This window comes from Oxyura jamaicensis, chromosome 1 (assembly GCF_011077185.1).
Source record: "Oxyura jamaicensis isolate SHBP4307 breed ruddy duck chromosome 1, BPBGC_Ojam_1.0, whole genome shotgun sequence".
Classification (NCBI taxonomy): Eukaryota; Metazoa; Chordata; class Aves; order Anseriformes; family Anatidae; genus Oxyura; species Oxyura jamaicensis.
Window position 1 is genome coordinate 177,896,365 of NC_048893.1, and position 19,007 is coordinate 177,915,371.

The 19,007-nt window shown below is 42.8% G+C and overlaps 1 long non-coding RNA gene across 1 annotated transcript; it reads left to right on the top strand.

The window, feature by feature from the left end:
* The first annotated feature begins 6,068 nt into the window (after nt 1-6,068).
* On the top strand, nt 6,069-12,442 carry LOC118159915. The gene is made up of 3 exons (XR_004747284.1): nt 6,069-6,199; nt 9,749-9,969; nt 11,860-12,442. It is a non-coding gene; the product is annotated as an uncharacterized LOC118159915 (long non-coding RNA).
* The last annotated feature ends 6,565 nt before the right edge of the window (nt 12,443-19,007 follow it).

The following is a 19,007-nucleotide window of genomic DNA, read 5'->3' on the forward strand; positions in this document are numbered from 1 at the left end:
GTCTAGTTTTCCAGGTGGCAACAGATTTAAAAACAGGTTTTTAAACAAGATGTGACTATTACATTTCTAATAATAGGAGAATGTGATCTCAACATTGCCTGTTATTTATGGACACGTGGTACAATTGGTTGACTGTGGTGGCTGTGAACTCAAGCTCATAAGCCCAAGTTCACTTTTTACTTAGTTTGTGCCTGTGTTACCTGATTTTAATCTTTACATAGTGAATTGGAAATGTCCTGGACTGAATTGGAAATACTTTAAGTATTTCAGATACAGACAGTTCTCCCTAATGCCAGTTTGGAGTGGGCATCAGTCAGACATTGCTTTGAAACTTGTCTCTCAAGGAAACTCTCACCATTCCTGGGAAACAGATCCCTTCTTCATCCCAGCACTCTTATCTCTTATCTGAGGCAGAGTCACGCTCACGGGTTCAGCCCGCGCGCTTCAGAGGTTCCCTGGCCCGCAGTGTTTGTGTCCAAGGTCACAAAGAGAGACATAAAAATGATTTGTAGTCTGGAGAAAATGCCTTAGAGGGGAAACCTGAAAGAGTTAGGTCTAATTATCCAAAACAAGGCTTAGATGTGACCCTGTTATAGGAGAAGTACCATAATGGGTACCACTGACTCTTGGGAAGTCACGGCATCGAGCAAAAAAAAGATTTGTCTAGCTGAGAGCTCAGGCCAATGTCCAGATGCAGAAATCAGAGGACTTCAAATCAGAAATAAAGCCAAGATTTCAGATCAGAAATATGGTTATTCAATGGAACCAGCTACAGAAAGGAGTGATGGATTGGCCATGGAAATCAATGATGATTACCATTCTGAAAGCTTTCAGCCAGACCCAAGTTGTTGAACCCAATTAAGGGTGATGGGGTGCAACACTGTGGGTTGTTTCAGAAGAGGGCTTGAGTTTCCCCTGGTTTTAAACTCTCTGAATCTGTTAAGCAGATCCAGCATGCTCGTATATTACTCTCTAGGACTGAATAGACTTCCATGTCATCAGGACTAGAGGGAATGTGTCCTTAAAGCTTCTCTGTATGATCAAGAGCAGCATAACAGTAATTATTGTTGGTATTTTTATTTTTAAAGGGCACAGCATAAATTAGTGTATGACTTTTTTTTTTTTTTTTTTTTTTTTTTTTTTTCCTACCACAAAACACCACAATGTTGTACAAAACTGATGAACTCAGGCTCCCTGAATGGGCAATAATGGGGCTTCCAAGCCCTCGCGTTTCCCTATGTAGCATTAATAAACTGCTTTGAGGTCAGTTCCAGACATGCTGTGTTACTGGGATCAGTCTGAACCTCCTTTAAGGGTGGCATGTGCAGAGCTGCACTATGTACTACCTTTGTTCAGCTTTTTGTGTTGAGGTGGGTTTTGATTGTAGGTTGTCTTAAATTATTGGCAAGGATGTCACTTGCCTATGTCTCACTTGAACACAGGAAAATACTGCTGTATTTTTTCTACTTCAGATTCAAGTTGTAAAGCACATTTTATTACACTCTTAATCAGAAGGGAATTACATTCCACATGAGGTTTGTTATCTGGCCCCAGCCTGATGTTTGGCTCATTAAACAGCCCTCCAGGAAGAAAACTTTAGGAACCCTGCTCTAACATCTTGTAGTCTGAACCACTTGAACATCAGTCTGAATGCTGGAGGAAGTGCTTTAGCTAGCTTCTCTGGTTCAGTGCCTCAGGGGACCTGTAGCCTTTTGAACTTTGTTGAAACTCTAGTGACTCAACCAGGCTAATGAAGATTCGTATTTGTTTGTGCTTAATTCCTCCCAACCTACTGACTTACTATGGGTTATGTTGAGTTCAGGAAATAAGATTTATCAAGGCATTTGAAATTTCCCTGACAAACACAGAGAGCTCACTTAATCATCATTTGTCATCAGCATCAGCATCCAATTGCTACTACTACATACTATTGCTCAAAGCCATGGAAAACTTTGTAGCCGTGGTAAAAGTTTTCCATACACAGAAACTGATTAGTATATCAAATAAAGATCTGTACAGCTGAGCAATGAGGGTGCCATGATGTCCAGCTTTAATGCCTCAGGTTCAAAGTGTAATCAATAATCAGATCCAAACTACGTGCAGGTGTGTGAGAACAGTGATGCCTAGGAGTCTCAGCATCTCTTGTTGGAGTTCCCCAGTTTCTGGGTCACTTCCACCTATAGCTAAAGAGCTGGATTTCACATCAGCCTCCGCACCATCTCAGTCCAGCTATTGGTCAGGTAACATCACCTCAACAATGGTGGTTTTCCTTGAATCCCTCAAGAGCCCTTCAGTCTGTGACCCAAAAGCCACAAGCTAGCCTTTTTCCCTTCCAGACAAAACAGTGGAAACCCACTGCTGATAGTAGGGTAAACAACACCAACACAACACCAGCCTTCTTCTGAAGACTGGAGGTCTCTGCCATTATCAATCCTATTGCACTGACCTTAACACAAAATAGATGTGCACTCATTAGATGGGTTTCTCAAGCAGCCTAACCAAGAGAATTCCTGCTGTATGCCCCTTGCCTGAGTTTAGACACCAAGTCCTCCACATGCCAAGCAGGAGGAAGAGACTCTTTCATGGGCTTACCTGGCTAAGGTCAAGTTAATGCAGCCCAGGAGGTTGTAAACCTTTGCTGCAAGGTCCTGTTGGCCTTGTTGCCCACCAGATCCTCTTACGCAAAGCTGTTTCCCATACAAGCAGCCCCCCGACCATCCCGTTTCCATCTCAGATGTGAGACTTCCTCTTACTGAACTTTATGAGGTTTCTGTCGGCCTGTTTATCCAGCCTGTCCAGGTTCCTTCAAATGGTAGCCCAGCCACTGAAAGTGTTGAATGTTTGGTGTTATTCACAAACTTGCTGAGAGCGCACTCTGTCCCATCACCCAGGTTGTTAGCAAAGTCATGAGGAAGCAATACTGATCCTTGAGGGACCTGGGTGTGAGCTGGCCTTTGCACCACTGACCACAACACCTCAAAACTGAACATCTCCTGCAGAAGTGAAAGTTCTTGTGTTTGGAAAGTCTTATTGCCCAGAACAGAGGCAGCTGTGGTACCTCAAGGGGTGCAGAAGGTGAGCTGGGCCAACCTCCTCTCAAATCTCATGCTACACTCCCAGGCCATATACATACATTTTAATGAAGCTGAAAGGGACAAATTATTAACCTGAATCAACAAGGATACCTTGGTGAGGAGATCCTAATGAGGTAGAAATAAGCCTAATTCTTCCACTCCTCCCAGCAGAGGGTTTATCCCAGCTATTTCCATTACCTTATGGTTGATCTGGGCAGGATAAGCCTCAGTGAAATTCATTTTTAAATCCTCTACTGTCTTTTTAGGGGAGAAAAAAATATATACATGCTATTTAAAAGATGACTTTCACTGTGGAGTTGCATTCTCCATTTCACTGCCTTTGGTTTTGTTTCCAATGTTTGGTATCTCCATTAACAGGTTAGGTGCAGGTCTGACAGACAGCTGCTATTCTTGGTCTTGTCGACACATTTCACTGTACTAAAATGACAGTCACAGCTGTGACTCATTACAAGAAAATGGCCTAAATATAAAATTAAGGCTGGGTCAGAAAAGCCACAAGAGTTAAAAAGAGGCTGAGATTAACAGCTTGACTGGGAACAGGTCTAGGCTTGGTGAACCAGATGAGAGAGTCTGCTGTTGCTTTTCCTATCTTCCAAATAAGCACAGAGCGAGACTTTCCGAGAAAAGGTTTCCCTTCAAGGAGCGAGTCTGTCAGCCCTCACCAAGCGCCTTTGAGCACCTGCGCATTGAGTTCCTGGATGTGCCCATGCACAGTGCAGAAACAGACCAAATTATGGTAGAAAGGTAACAAAGTGACTATGTGCACCCACAAATTTGATCTCTATTTATGGGAAGTTAGTCACGCTTTACAGTAGAGTGCATTCATTAATAGGTTAAGAAATGATTCTTGCACCTTTTAATAAATGACTAATTTTGTAGAGTCCGACAGTTTCTGAATCACTTAGCAGCAGAACTTGCAACCAACTTTAATAATTTCTCTCTGTTTTGGTATACCTGCTTTAAAAAGTCATAATGTGCAAGTCTGCAGCGATGTTCATAAACCATATTACAGTACTGCTTAAAACAGAGCCAAAAAAATTTGGCAACAAGTGGTTTAATATCCAGGTCTCAGCATCATGGGTGTTAGACTGCTGTATGTGTCCTGCTAATGATTTACTGAAAGGTGAGGAGTCATTTCATTCTCACTGCCCCCATGCTACCGTGTCAGCAATGAGGATCCATTACAAGGTGTGCGCATAATGCCCTTATTAAATAAAGCCTCAAATTTGAGGCTGTGGGCAAAATTCCTGGTTTTAAGGGAGGAAAATTTAGAGATATTTAATACTACAAAACTACTACTCTTATCTTCTTTAGCTATAATTCAAAATTAAATAGGAAAGCAGATCCCCTATTCACCACATGCCACGGAAATTTTGGATACCATGAAAGCATTGCTATGGCTGTGGCATGGGAGGAAGCTGGATGTGGATTTGCAGAGGAGCTGGCCCTCATCAAATTCCCTCCATACATCTAATCTAAACCTACCCTCTTTTAGTTTAAAGCCATTATTCCTGTTCCTCTCACTCCATTCCCTGACAAAGAGTCCTTCCCCAGCTTTCCCCCTTTAGGCACTGGAAGGCCACTATAAGATCTCCCTGGAGCCTTCTCTTCTCCAGGCTGAACAACCCCAACTCCCTCAGCCTTTCTTCATAGGAGAGGTGCTCCAGCCCTCTGATCATTGTGGCCCTCCTCTGGACTCATTCTAATACTTCCATGTTCTTCTTGTGCTGGGGGCCTTAGAGCTTAGTGCAGCACTTTGGGTGGGGTCTCACAAGAGCAGAGCAGAGAGGGACAATCACCTCCCTCACTCTGCTGGTCACACTTCTTTTGATACGTTTGGCTTTCTGGGCTGCAAGCACATGTTGTCGAGCTTCTTGTCAACCATCACCCCCAGGTCCTTCTCCTCAGGGCTGCTCTCAATCCATTCTCCACCCAGCCTGTATTTGTTCTTGGGATTGCCCTTACTCAGGTGGAGGACCTTGCATTTGGACTTGTTGAACCTCATGAGGTTTGAACTACCTGTAGATTCTTCACAGTGCCAATTTTTGCCAGCATCGTACCTGAACATACAGAGCAGGATGAGAAACCAAATACCATGTCATACCCCTAGGGCATGCTTGGTGTCTCTCCAGTGACGAGCAGAAGGCAGGGTGCACCAAATGAACAGCCAAACCTGCTGATCAGCAGGGTGGATACTAAGGCCGTGCTTACTTCACCCTGCTCCTGGTGTGTATTAGCTTGTACTCAAGGTGACCAAGGTCAAATCTTTCTCCCACAGTACACCTCAGGCCAAGCTTGCGAGAGATGCAAAGCACTGTAACTTTGGGGTGCCCTGATCTTTGAGGCTCCCATTTGCAGCCAGCCTTGAATCCAGAGCTGGCTGCAAATGTATGGCAGTGCCTGGTCTGGCATTTGCAGGAGCATGAGCCTCCTTGCCTGTGTAGCCTCTTACAACATGGATTTCCCCTTCTATTGTCTGGCGGTAAGAGGGAAGTAAACATAGCAGGATCAGACCCTGAGACTCAAGAGTATGTTCATCTTAAATAGAATCTCACTGTGGGAAATCAGAACCATACAGAAAAAATAAAAAATAAAAAATCAAAGTAACATGTTTTGTAAGAGACATGAATAGTCTGCTTTATATAACCTTCTTCAGCAGTGTGGGAACTGCTTCATCTTCTCTGATCTCTACAGTGTTATCATCTCTTTGCAGCAAGAGTGTTAAGCAGCAGAATAGCTAAGACTTTTTCTACTGTACTGTAATAAAAAACATTTTTAGGAGAGGATTGGTCACCTCATTAACTAGTATAACAACCTATATTCTAGTCCTGGTGTCAGAAGTGAGTTTCACTGCCTGCTCAGCCTTCCTGCAGTCACTCAGGCTTGGTGCAACTGAAGTGACATTGCAAACACACGAGAAGAAACTTGAGAAGAAAGGGATTGTCCTCATCCAGATCCTGTGAAAAGTGTGGTCACAGATGGAACCAGTTTTTGCAGATGAAGCTGCTCTTGTTGGCCCTGCTTTGAGCAGAGTGGTTAGACTAGATGGTCTCCAGGGAAGCCTTCCAAACTCTTCTGTGATCTGCCAACCACTAGAAAACCAGGTAGAAATGGAAAATTTCCTCCATGCTGATTTTGTTACTCTATCCCTTACTTTTCTTTTGTCTTTATTAAAAATAAAACAAAATGAAACATTTAGTTTCTGGTTGATCTCAATGTTCATTTCAACCAGAAAATGATATACATATATATTCATTTTGGCAAGAAAATCCCCAAAATATTGGTTTTGGCTTTAGCTCGGTTCTGCTGAACTGAAAAATCAATTATTTGCATAGCCGTAGGTGTAAGGTAAATCTCATCAATCTCTGTAAAGTAAAGAAACTTAATGGCCAAATCTTTTCAATGAAAGGATACATTTACCAACATAGATGTGATATATTACGACTATTTTCCAGCAGTTAAAAGTCTTCAAATTCTGCAAAGCCCATGAAAACCAGTACTGGAGGGCAAAGTAGCTCATGTGCTTAAATCTCATAATAGCAACTACAAATATAACCTCTGGAACTAAATATCACCCTGTGAATGTTGTTTCCTCAAGCTTGCATCTGCTGCTAAGAGGGAAAGAAATAGAAATGTTCAGTAGCATATAGTATCCTCATCACAATTTTTTAGTGTTTCTTACTTATGTGTATTTAAAGGGCTTAGAGTATAACACGTTGAGACTATTATCCCTTAGCCATAGCAGAAATAGCTGTCTTGAAAAGGTAGAATCTTTGCAAAACAAAAGTGGTCTTTAAAATAGGCTGAGGAAAAATATGGTCATTCTTTTGGGTGTTTTGATTAAAATAATAATAATAATAATAATAAAAACTAGTTTTTTACAAATTTTGCATTCCTCTAAGTAATTTCAGAGCCTTTTTATTTATTTATTTTTAATTTTGTCTTTTTAAATAGGAAAATACAAAGTATGGGAAAGTAAAGAGGAAACTACAAACTTATGCTCAGTCGCAGAATTATGATGCCATTGGCATCACAGAAATGCAAGGGAAGGGCTTACCTGCCTGCTAATGCCATGGACAGATACAGGCTCTGCAGGAGGGGCAGAGAGAGAAGGTGAGGAGAGGAGGCTTTAATGATACACAGAGGAGGGCTTTGAGAGCATGAAGTTTTGCTATGGAATGAGTAACAGACCAATCAATTGATTATTGTCGTGAATCTTCCCAACTTCAATCAAAGAGAGGAGAGAAGAGGAGAGGAGAACAGTTGGAAGGAACCGTCAGAGATCATCTAGTCCAACCGCCTGACTGCTTCAGGGCTTACTGAAAGTTAAAGCATGTTTCGAAGGGCATAGTCCAAATGCCTCTTGAACACTGGTGGGCATGGGGAATCAACCACCTTGCTAGGAAGCCTGTTCCACTGTCTGACCACCCTTACAGTAAATATTACTTTCCTAATGTCCAGTCTGAACCTCCCCTGGTGCAGCTTTGTGACATTCCCTCACATTCCAACATCAGTTATCAGGGGAAGAAACCAGCACCTCCCTCTCCGCTTCCCCTCCTCAGAAAGGGGAGCGAATCCTTATGGAAGGCAAGTCTGGGAACATGAAAGAGAAAAAGGTGACAGAGGACATCCAGCATGGATTTACCAAGAGCAAATCATGCCTGACCAGCTTGATTGTGTTCTTGAATGAGATGACTGGCTCAGAAAGCAAGAGCACAGCATTATCAAGGCTTTAATAAGGCTTTTGATACAGTTTCCCTAGCACTGTTGTGGTCAGACTGGGAAGGTCTGGACTGTGTGTACAAGGTTGGTGAAAAAATCTGGCTGAACTGCCCCACTGAAAGAATAAGGATCCATGTCTTGAACTGGTGGCCAGTCTTGAATGGCATTGCTTAGGGCTTAATTAAGGGGGGCTGATAGCGTTTAATATCTTTATTGATGACAGGTGTGATGATACAGAATGAACCTGCAGCAAGTATACCAATGGCACCAAACTGGGAGGAGGAACTAGAAGTTAGGGTTTTCATTAAGCAGGATCATAGCAAGCTGATGAAACGAGCTGACAGAAACCTTATGAAATTCAACAACAGCATGTGCAAAGGTGGAATAACCCCATGCACTGGTATAAACTGGAGACAAACTGTCTGAAAAGCAGCTCTGTAGACATTAACCTGGCAGTCTGTGGACAACAAGTTTGGGTGAAGAAGGCCAGCAGGATCCTGAGCTGCATCAGCAAAAGCCAGATGGTCCAGGGAAGTGATTCTCCTTTCTATTAGACACTCCTGTAGAACTGTGTACAGTTTTGGGTGTGTGGTCATTCACTGAAACAGGTTACACAGAGAGGCTGGGGAAATCGTCATCCTCAGATATCATCACATCTTGACAGAACAAGACCCTCCAGCTTGTGCTCTAACTTTGAAGTTGGTTCTCAAAGGAAAAAGGGGTGGACGAGGTGGTTTCAGAGGTCTCTTCCATCCTATATTTTTCTGTGAACACCTACTGGTAAATCTTAATTTGCCAGTCATGTATTATTGTTTTAGGCCCCAGTTACAGTATTGTTTAGAATAACTGATGTTTTTTTGAGGGTGAGGGAGAAGAATTTGAAGAGAAAAGGAAGTGCTTACAGGTGCAAAAAATAATCAATGGATGCAGCCCTCTTCCTTGTTTAAGTGTACTCTTGCCCAGAAAAGCACCAAATATCTAAGCACCTTCTTAAGCTGCCTTATAGAGTGAACCAAGTGTGTAACTGCTTTCCATCACATGTTGCAAAAGATATCCTGGACCAGCGTGAGGAGGTTCAAATCATCACTTCCCACTGCCTGGGAAAGATCTCTGTTCATCAAGTTATCTGCTACTCTTGGTGTAAGCACTGAGAGTGAAGCCAAGGGGTCTCTAGGAAACTAAAGCATTTCCAGCCCACATGATTTATTGGATCAATCCTTTAGTGCCTTCTGAACAACACACATCTTAAGTTTTCAGATGAGTAGCAAATGAAGCATATTTTAACACAGTACTGCAAAAATGTCAGTGACACTTGATAAGCTCATCTGTCAAGCAAAAAGAAAAATCAGCAATAGCTGCTGAGAACAAAATACTCTTTTACATCTACAAAAACCAAGTGCCACTGCTGTATCTCATCAAAGCTAATTTTCCTTGGTTTTAAAGTGTTAAAAAAAGATTTAAGAGTTTAACTCACAAAGAAATGATTAATTTTCTTTTTAATAAGCAGTTATGGCATTAGTCATCTCTTCTGATTCACAATGAAAACTACGGGGCACAGTGGGATGTATTTACCAGGAGAGGTGTTGAATTTAGTCTGACATGTAGACTTTTTGAAGTATTATTTCTTGAAGTTTTATGTATGAAGGAAGAAAGGCACAAAGGCTTCGAAACTGGAAATGGCTGAGTACAGAGAAACAAACGGTAGGTAGGGAAAAAAAATCTTCACAAAGTTCTGGCTTTTCTTACAGGCCTTCTGTGTTTTTTTGTTTGTTTGTTTGTTTGTTGGTTTTGTACGCTTGTACCGCCTTTGGGACTTTCAGAAATGCCATCTCTGGCTTTCCTTTCTGGGGGCATGTCTCTCAGTCATGGACTCACCATGATGTGGTCCTTGTTCTGTTCTGATCCTGATCTGCTTCTCCCTCTTCTTTCAGGACTGCTGTACCACCCGACTCAGTACCTCCACCAGCATATTTGAAGAGGACATTGGTGCTGGTCCTCTCACAGGAGGAATGGGTCATGTTGTGTCAAGGATCTATAGCAGACCTGTGCTTCTGTGCTCTCTGGTTTCTTGCCGAAGGGTTAGGGGTGGCTTCTAAACCTCAAAGTTACCTTGAACATCACCAGCTTTTACACGTATGTTATGCATAAGGTGGTAGGTACCATTATCTTCCCTTTAACTTTAGGCATAGCTCTGAAGTTAAGCTCTGACCTTCTCCATGTATGTGCACATTCTAGAAAATGTAGATGAAGAGGAATTAAAAATGACTTCATACAGTGTTATAGTAAGGAAAAACAGCTAAATAAAAATTACTCATAATACTCAGTTGCCTGTTGGAAGAGAAGCCTGATGGAAAAGAAGGAAGTACTGAATGCAGTTTGCATTTCAATGGGTTGTGAAACAAGACACAAAAACCTGAAAATGAGGAGTGACTTTTCTGCTTCTCCTCAGCTTCCTCACAAGCCAGAGGAGTCAGAATAGTTACATTAGCCATGGTGAGAAGGTGGCTCAAACACAAGCTTCTGCTCTCATCTTCCTGCCTCCTTCAGGCAGTAGCTTCCCTCAAGTCCCATCTCCTCTCCTATGTTACCATGCTTTGATCAATGTTTTAAGGGTTGTTTTTATAACTGTTTGCTTTAAAGGAGTGCTGTACCCACTGAATTTAGGTAATCTGAACCCCACAGGTCATAGTTCAAATTAAGAAAGAGGCTGGACTGGATTACAACTAATAGGTAAGGCCTAAAATGAGACAAGTTAGCAAACCATCTTTATAACATTATATATCTGTAGGATGCCTCATGTTTTCACGGTTTAGATCCTTTGGTTTTACCCACTTTTTTTTTTTTTTTTTTTTTTTTTTAACCTTACTTCTTCTGCTACCTTACCTGTTCCTGTTTTGTTTTGTTTTTAAGATTGTTTTGCAATTTTTATCAGCCTGCAGACATTTTATCTGGTTAGTCAGTTAAAAGATACGTACCTGAAATTTCAGAGCAGCTCAAAAGCTTGCAAAGTTTAATGCTTACAAAAGTGAAAGAGCAACAGCGCTGGCCTGACTCATACCCTGTAGGAGTAGGTGCTAGCATAAACCTCCCCACATATATCTGCTGGTTCATCTCAGCCCTTTTAACAAGCTGTAGTCTGTTTTAACTCATAACAGCACAGTACGAGTAAGCTTAGGTAGGAGACTTGCTTTCCTGGGTGAAAATAGCTTCTTCAGCACCTACTGAACAGGATTTTACTAGCAACAGTTTATATTATTATATACAATTGGACTACATGAGCCAAGGTATGGCAGTTTTTCTGTTAAAGAATATTGTATGTGTCAGCAAGCGTATAACTCAACAACCCCTGGCCAGATTTGGGGCAGATGCTATATTTTCGCGTGGTATGTTCCCTGCCTCCTGAGTCTCTGTTGTGCCCTACAGATACAGTCTGACCTGTGGCAGAAGCACTCTTTCAAAGTCTGATCAAAAGGAGCATTTTTGCCTGAATACAATATAGATGTGGGAGATATAACTGTGTTCTGTTATGCCTTTACTTTGCATTGCGCTGCAGGAGTGTAAGGGTAGGTGGTATGTGGTTGCCCCCAGGTATGGGGGCAGGCCAGCAGGGCAGAGTCAGGCTGTTTGTCTCGGACCTGCATTGTGCCTCTTGCTGGCATCAACCTACAAGGAATATTTATTGTGAATACCACTGTACTCCTCTGGTCTGTGGCCAAGAGAGAAAAACAGGAGGAGGACCAGAAATCCTGTGCTTTGCTTTGAAAGTTCCTCTGTAGTTGTGTTTCCTCTCTGGTAGGCCCCTAAAGCAGATGATACGAGCGTATGTTTATGTTTCCCTGTTATTCTCTGAAATGGTCTTCAGTAGTGTTCATACCAGCTTTGTCCATGCATTTTCATTTTGCTACTCAGTATGTTCAAAGTTCTTTCCCCTTCAGTCCCTTCTTGTTTTTATTTTTTCGCTTTTTCTTGTGTGAACAGGTGTTATGGAAGTGATCCTACTAGGACAATTAAAAATGTTTTTTCTCCCCCCTTGACTTCCGAGAGGCCTGTAGAACTGGCTTCAGGTGTGGAAGTGCACAGAGAAAACAGATGGAACAAAGGTTGCTTGTTTGGGGTCCTAGAAGAACAAGGGTTCAGATCCCCCACAGGACTGAGGCACCAAGATAATTTTGGCAGTCTTGGCTAGCCAGGAGATGGTACGCAGTGTGAAGTGCTACAATATGCAATGGAAGGCAAAATGGCAGAATCTTGTCTGGAGTAACATTCTGGGACAATGCTGAATTTGTAAACCATTCATGCATTTCCACAAAAAGACATGCAAAGGGAGAGAAGTGTACTTAGCTGAGCCACGAACAGCCTACTCCAGCGATACCTTCATTTGCTCATGCTGATACCATCTGCAAGGAGAGGGTGTTGGAAATGAGACCAAAGCATTTTGCAAAAAGAAAAAAAAATAATATTCATCAACTTGCAAGCAATATAACTTCTGGTATTTTCCCTTCAAATTAAAAACACTTGTCAGGCAGATTTCCAGCATAGCGTGTGGTGAGTTTGTAGCAAAATTATGATGAACATAAAGAAAACACTGTCAGGTTCAGTTCAGCTCTATATCTGGGGTTTGGGGAGAAAGAAAAAAATGTAAAACACACACACACAAAAAAACAATGGAAAGATTTATGGCTGGTGTGCTTTTTTAACACTAATGAAAATGAGTAAGGAGAACAAGAATGCCAGCACGTCTTGCAGGGTGACCATGAGCCACACTGTGGCTGTGTTGGTGCTGAGGTTCCCCAGCCACAGTACCGAGCATCTCCTGGGGCTCAGACCGCTTCAAAGCCTACGTGACCCAGCACAGATTTGGAACGTACTGCTTTCCCTGGTGTTACCTTTGCTCCCCCAGCCCCCTCCCCCACCCCCACCCCCCCCCAAAATAAAATAAAATAAAATAAAAACAACCAAAAAAACAAACCAAACAAAACTGGTCTATAGGCACCTGTCTAAAATCATGGCTTAAAAAAGGAGCTATGTTCCAGTCAGAGAGGAACCAGGGAGGGGGGCAATGCAAGCATAAGATGTGAGAGCTCTTTAATAACAATCAAATATTCAAATATTTTTATCCGAGCTCTCATCCTCAGGCTATGAGTCCGCTGTGCAGGTGGCACTACCCATGTCTAACAGCACGCCAAGTCCCCAAAACATGGAATTGCCTGGTGAGGAGACCCACAGTTGGGAAGTGGCCAGGGTTTGTAGAGAAACAATGCATTTGTTTGCTGTTTTTTGTTTGTTTGTTTGTTTGTTTTTAATCAGAAAATGCCAGCATTTTAAACCCAAAGCTTCCAGTGAAAATATGTTGGTGAAAGGCAGAAGAGAGGTTGGTGGGGAGAAGAACCCATCTCCCCACCCCGGGGGTGGCTGGAGACCTCATTCAGTCTCTTTAAACATTTTCCAGGTTTCCTCTGTAAAAATAGTGAGTGATGGTTTGGGTGGTATAAGTGGGTTAAAATAAATCGAAGTTCATTTTTAACGACCTGGGCCCTTCCAGTCAATAACTCTATGGCCATCCTGTAATCAAGCATGGCTATTTTAAAAGCCGACAGCTCCGGTGGGGCAGAAGCAGGCATCAATTCAGCCACTGTACCTTCCCCAGTCCCCGCCGAGCATCCCGAGGTGGGCCAGGGATGCGCTAATTAAAAGAAAATACAGCAGCCTCCAAAAACAGGATGCTACAAAAAGGGCATGAAAGAATCCACTGCATAACCATGTGAGTAATTTAAAAGACAAACTCGGAGTCCTGGCGTGGTGAGAGCCAAATGTTCCTTTTCCTGTCATCAAATGTTATTTACTCTAATGTGCAAACAATGAACAGAAGCTTTTTTTTCCCCTCCCGAACTGTGTGAATTACTGTTTAAAAGAGTTTTCCAGTGCTGCTGATCAGGTCCACACACAGAGTTAAAACACAGCCTGCCACACTGTGGCATTTATTCCTCCTCATACCTGAAGCACCTCCTCACTGGAGGCCACAGACCAAGTTTCTTCTCTTTGCTTGTTGGAGAGAGTCTTTTGTCTTCTTAGCACGCGCTATCAATCTGATCATTTAAAGACTACATGCACTAGTCAATTCACCCCCCTGAAACTGAAAGTGTATTCAGAAGAGCTTAGCAATATCAGTAAAAGCAATGTTTCGCTCAAGCTGTTAATTATATCCAGGACAGGCTAGGAAATTCTTCACAATAATCGTGAATATTAAGAGCTTGAAAAATAAGCTGCTCAGGATATTCTCCTGCAATTAGCAGCGATGTGTGTGAATGAGAATCGTGTATGCCAACAGCCACCCTATTACTTGACAAATCAAGACATTAAAAATCAGCTCAGTGGGATGCAGTTTTGCTTATCTGGCTCATACTTGAGATATTATGGAGAGCAGCCTGGAAATAATAATAATGAAGAGTATGATCTGTTGTGTTACCACTCTGAAGGTCACTTGAAGGCAATCATTTCATGCAGCATTGCCAATAGAGTGTGTTTATATTCTGTTGCAGACTCAACAATACCAAGGCTATCATGTTTTGGATGGTGTTTTAATGGCAGCGAATAAGTTTTTATTTTGCAGCAGAAGTACCATAAAAATGAAGCAAAACAAAACAAAACAAAAAAAAAAAAAAGGTGACTTCTGTTTTCGTTCTTGAACATGCTGCACCTTTTAAGGTTACATGCTGATCTCCTTAAAGCCAGCAGCAAAACCCCCCTGACTTTCACAGGAAACCTCCTTCCACTTTTCTAGGATACTCTGAATATTTGTACTGCATGCTACTCTCAAATATAAATTATTTTGCTACGTATCCAGTTCCAGCCTTACATCTGATTCTCTGCATTAAACTTGTGAATAAAACAGCCTCTGTCTGAGGATGAAGTTGTGATGATGATGATGAAATGAGAGATGCAGTGGTTGCTCTCATATCTGTGAAGCTGGGACAATGCCTCTGATTTATTTAATTTTTTATATATACTGCAGTTCTGTAGAATTTATCTGGCTGCAGGTCAGAGCAGCCAGAAACCGGTCTCCCAGATGTCCTGCCTCAATGAATTTACAGCACATTATTGAATTACATACCATCTTCTACAGGCTGGCTGTAAGCTTGCTATAACTTTTATGTAAGTTTGCTCAACTTATGCAATGCTCAGAGCTGTCACTGCAGCAGCACTAAATCATCATTGGAGAGGCAGAAAATGTAAGGGGTGGGAAGGTAGAAATTGAGTCCAGCATGAGCAGGCAGCTGTGGTGAGAATGAAAGGGATGATTGAGGTGTGCCAGGGTAACTGTAAGGGCTGCACAGCTCCTTGTGGGGCAGATAAGTTGAATGCCCCCCAAAAGGGAAGATACATGCTGAGGAAGGAAATAATCTCTTATGGTTGGCTTGAGGGCCTCCTGTGGAAAAATCCAAGTGGGAATTTAGTCTGCCTGCCACGGGTGCCAAACATTGACACTTCTGCCAGTGTCCATCTCTTCAAGAGACATGGGGAACATAACTGCAGACCTTGGGTGCATCCATCTTCTGTAGACTCCCTTTGCACATAAGGGTACCTCTGGAGCCCATGCATGGTGGTCTCATGGTCAGTGTTCTCGGCAGGGTCTGGAGGACTTCTGCCAGAAGACAGCTCTACCTATGAACTGTGGGTTTTCCTGACAGGTGGCTTGGATCTCGGTGTCAATTCTTTTCACAATTGCAGTAAAATAAATGCTGAATTGAAAGGTCTCAGAGGAAGAAATTTAAGCATGTAAAAAAAGTCTGAAAGTTTTTGATTTTGCTGAGTTGGATGCCAACATAAAAAGATGGTGTAAAAGGATGGACCTAGCCATTACTTCAGAGGAAGGGTAATATTTCAGCTGGAAATTGTATTTGCTGCTATGGCAATAATGAAGAAGCAACCAGTTGTGGATAAATTGTACCAATGGAGACAAAAACAGGGCATGTTAAACTAATTTGTGTAATTATCTTCAGCTTTACTAGGTCCCTTTTACATGTGGAGTGGATGTAGTGCCAAGTTAAGTCCCCTCACTTTATCTCCTAGGTTTGGGTACTTTCCACTTTTGCCATCCAGGAAGCTCCATGGCACCAGAACCAACAGATTCTCCCCAAGAAAGAACAAACTTATGTTAATGATGTGCTGGCTTGAATGCAGACAGGTTCTCAGACATCTATCTCTAACACATTGGCTTTGAGCTCATTAGTTCTTTTCCTTCCTAGTGATGTCTCTGTGAGGCCAAGGACATATGCCAGCTCTCTGTGTGAGGGCAGATCTTAAGCCTCTATTCACATGCGCATTGGGGATCTAGGAATTGTGCTTCATCTCACGATGCCAGCCATGGTTAGTGAGTTCAAAGGCTCCACAAACCATGTTATCATAGTCCTTGCTCCTAGCCAGCCTGCTCCCATGGCATAGCAAAGCTCATTACTCAGTACAAAGCAAAGAGAAAGCAGAAGGCTGCGGGTGGTGGACATGTTAATCTCTGGAGACAGTGAATAAAGGAGGAGGTGGGTGAGAATAAAAGGGGCGAGATGTGTTTGGGCCCAAACTCTTTCTAGATGCATGAAGCAGGAGAGCTAGTGCAGTGCTGAAAATATTTGGCTTTTGCAGCTCCAGACAGTTCATAGCCCAAGGGGAAGGCAGGGCTGCTGGTGGGGGGAGACGTGTGGGCTTTCTCTTGTCTCATTTAACATTGGGCAGAAAGGCTCCTGCAACAAGCTGAGACTTTGCAAAAGCACAAGTGAGCTCCACTGCTGGTTCTGGAAGCACTGCAAGCTCCTGCCTGAGCCCCAGCATTATCCAATGGACAAGTGTTGACTTTGGAGTGGCAACAGGCTTCCCCCCCCTCCCTGCACTCAGCCAAAAAATCAACTAGCTTGTCCCTTCTGGTCAAGGACACAGCTCCAAAACAGAGTCATTTGTCTGCCTGAGCCTGAATCATAACCCTGCATGGTATAGATGGAGAGGGCCCAAGCCAGGTCCCTCAGGCTGAAACAGGTTTGCTTGTGTAAAAACAGCTTGGTGGCTATTCTAGCTGTATGTGTCATGTTTTGTGTTTGGTAACAAAACAGTCTGTATAGGTAACAGGAAGAGGAATCCTGTAGGTTTGAACCTAAAAAAAAAAAAAGGGGGGGGGGGGGGGGGAAGAGAAGGAAAAAGTGAAGTTGTTTTTCATGTCTGCTGAGTCTCCTTGTTCAGGAAAGGACAAAACTCTAAGAGAAGGGAATTCCTGCTTGATTAATTGGGGCTGAATCTGCAATGGAGATGTGGAGTGCCTTTAGTTCATGGATCTTGTTTAGTAGAAATAGGCACAGGAGGTGGATGGTTTCTCTAATGTGTGGCATATATACCTGTAAGAAAGGAGCTGGGAAAGGCTCTGATGGATGGCAGCTTTTTCTATTAGAGCTCCTTCTGGAGTGTGCGGTGAAGGCTAGGCTGACTGCCCCTGTCATGCAAGAAGTATGCTGTAGGATTCCTGGTTTTTGTAGCCATGAGATCTGGAAATCCTTGCACAGCTAAATCAGGAGAAGGAAGCACCTGCCCCTGCCTGGCTCAGTTGCTGCCCAAGAGTTGGGTCTCAGGTAGCTCCTGCTACTCTGCAGCTCTTGAGGAAGAGTTTGGATGTCTCTCTAGAGACATCCTAGAGAGGATCCCCTTCCTAGGCTGTCAGCTACAAGTGAATTCAAATATGGAAAGTGCAGAGAAGAGGTTAGATCCCCCCTCCCGTAAACCCTGCAGGACTGTTTTTTTATGAGCCTTGTGCCAATCCATTTCAGCCTTCTATCAGGTTAGGCAAGGCACTTGATCCAGACTGCAAGCCATGAGTTGTTTCACAGCACTTACCCTGCAGTGCTTCATCACTTCCACCCTGAAATCTGGGGCTCACTCAGATAATGCACACCTGACAGCCACGGCAGTCCTCTATCCCAGAATGATCTGTGTGCTGAAGAATTTCCCCTTGCAGGGCTCACTCGTTACTGCTGTAACAAAGTGGGCAATGGAACAGAGTAGAAGGGAGTGTTCCCTACACCTCCACATCTTCGTGCAAAGCTGAAATGATTATGACTCGACACTCCACTAAAGACTTGCTCTAAAGACCGTAACTAGGCAAGTTACAGCTAGCCCTTCTAAAATATCTGTGAAGGATAGATGCCTACTGCAGAGGCTGCAGCACCCAGTGCCCATGGGAGCATGTTGCAGAGCTGGAGTCAATCAGCTCCTTTCCTGGCGTAGACCAAAATGAAGCTCATGCACCCTAAGTCCTTTTATTGAGCCATTTACTACTAATCACATTATAATGATGAACCAGGCTTAGGAAGAGGAAAAGCGCTTTACGCTCTGGAAAAAGATTTGCCAACAGGCCTAATTTCAGCTTTGTATCCTTTGTTACCTAGCTTTTGCTTGGTGATCTATCTTATATGGATAAAGCTCTTCTATACAGCTCTCAAGCTAATACATTATCTCTGAGATGTGCTGAATAATGAACACTTGATAGTTTCTTAAGATTTACAAACAGAATACCCTATGGAATTTCGTTTGGCAGAAGAGTTCATGCACGTGGGATGAATTCACATTTCTTTAAACCACTCCTGAAGCAAGACAGTAGTTGAGGAACTCTAGGAAAATAAGATTTAGGACTTATCTACATGGGGGAAATGACCAACAGATTGCACAATTTCATTATAGTTCCCTAGGTACACATTTTCTCCTGAAATAGAAGTGATTTTATCCTGGAAGAATTACTCCACTTTGATTCTAAAATTTAGTAGAAAAGGTCAAATATTCAGGGCTAGACGCTCTTTTATGTTCTCATATTCCTTATGCCCTCTAAGGATGTGGATGGGGGAATTTATCCTATTGTAATTACAAAGAATTAGCTTGCATAAATAGCAATTAATTGGTTAGGGTTCTGCAAGCCAGAGAAAGGTTAAGCCCCCTGAATAAAAACCTCAGCAAAACATACTAGGAATGAATGTGCATCCCCTGGTGACTGTCTGCAGTTGGCTGTTTGCTTCCTAAATGCAGTCACATGGGTGCCTGCAAGAATCTCCCAGAATGTTTAGAAATATTTTGGTCAGGGGAATGGCAGGACAGAAGATTTTTCAGTGACTCCCACAGGAAGTGGTGGGGTGGGCTGTGCATGGCTACAGGCTTTCCTGCTCC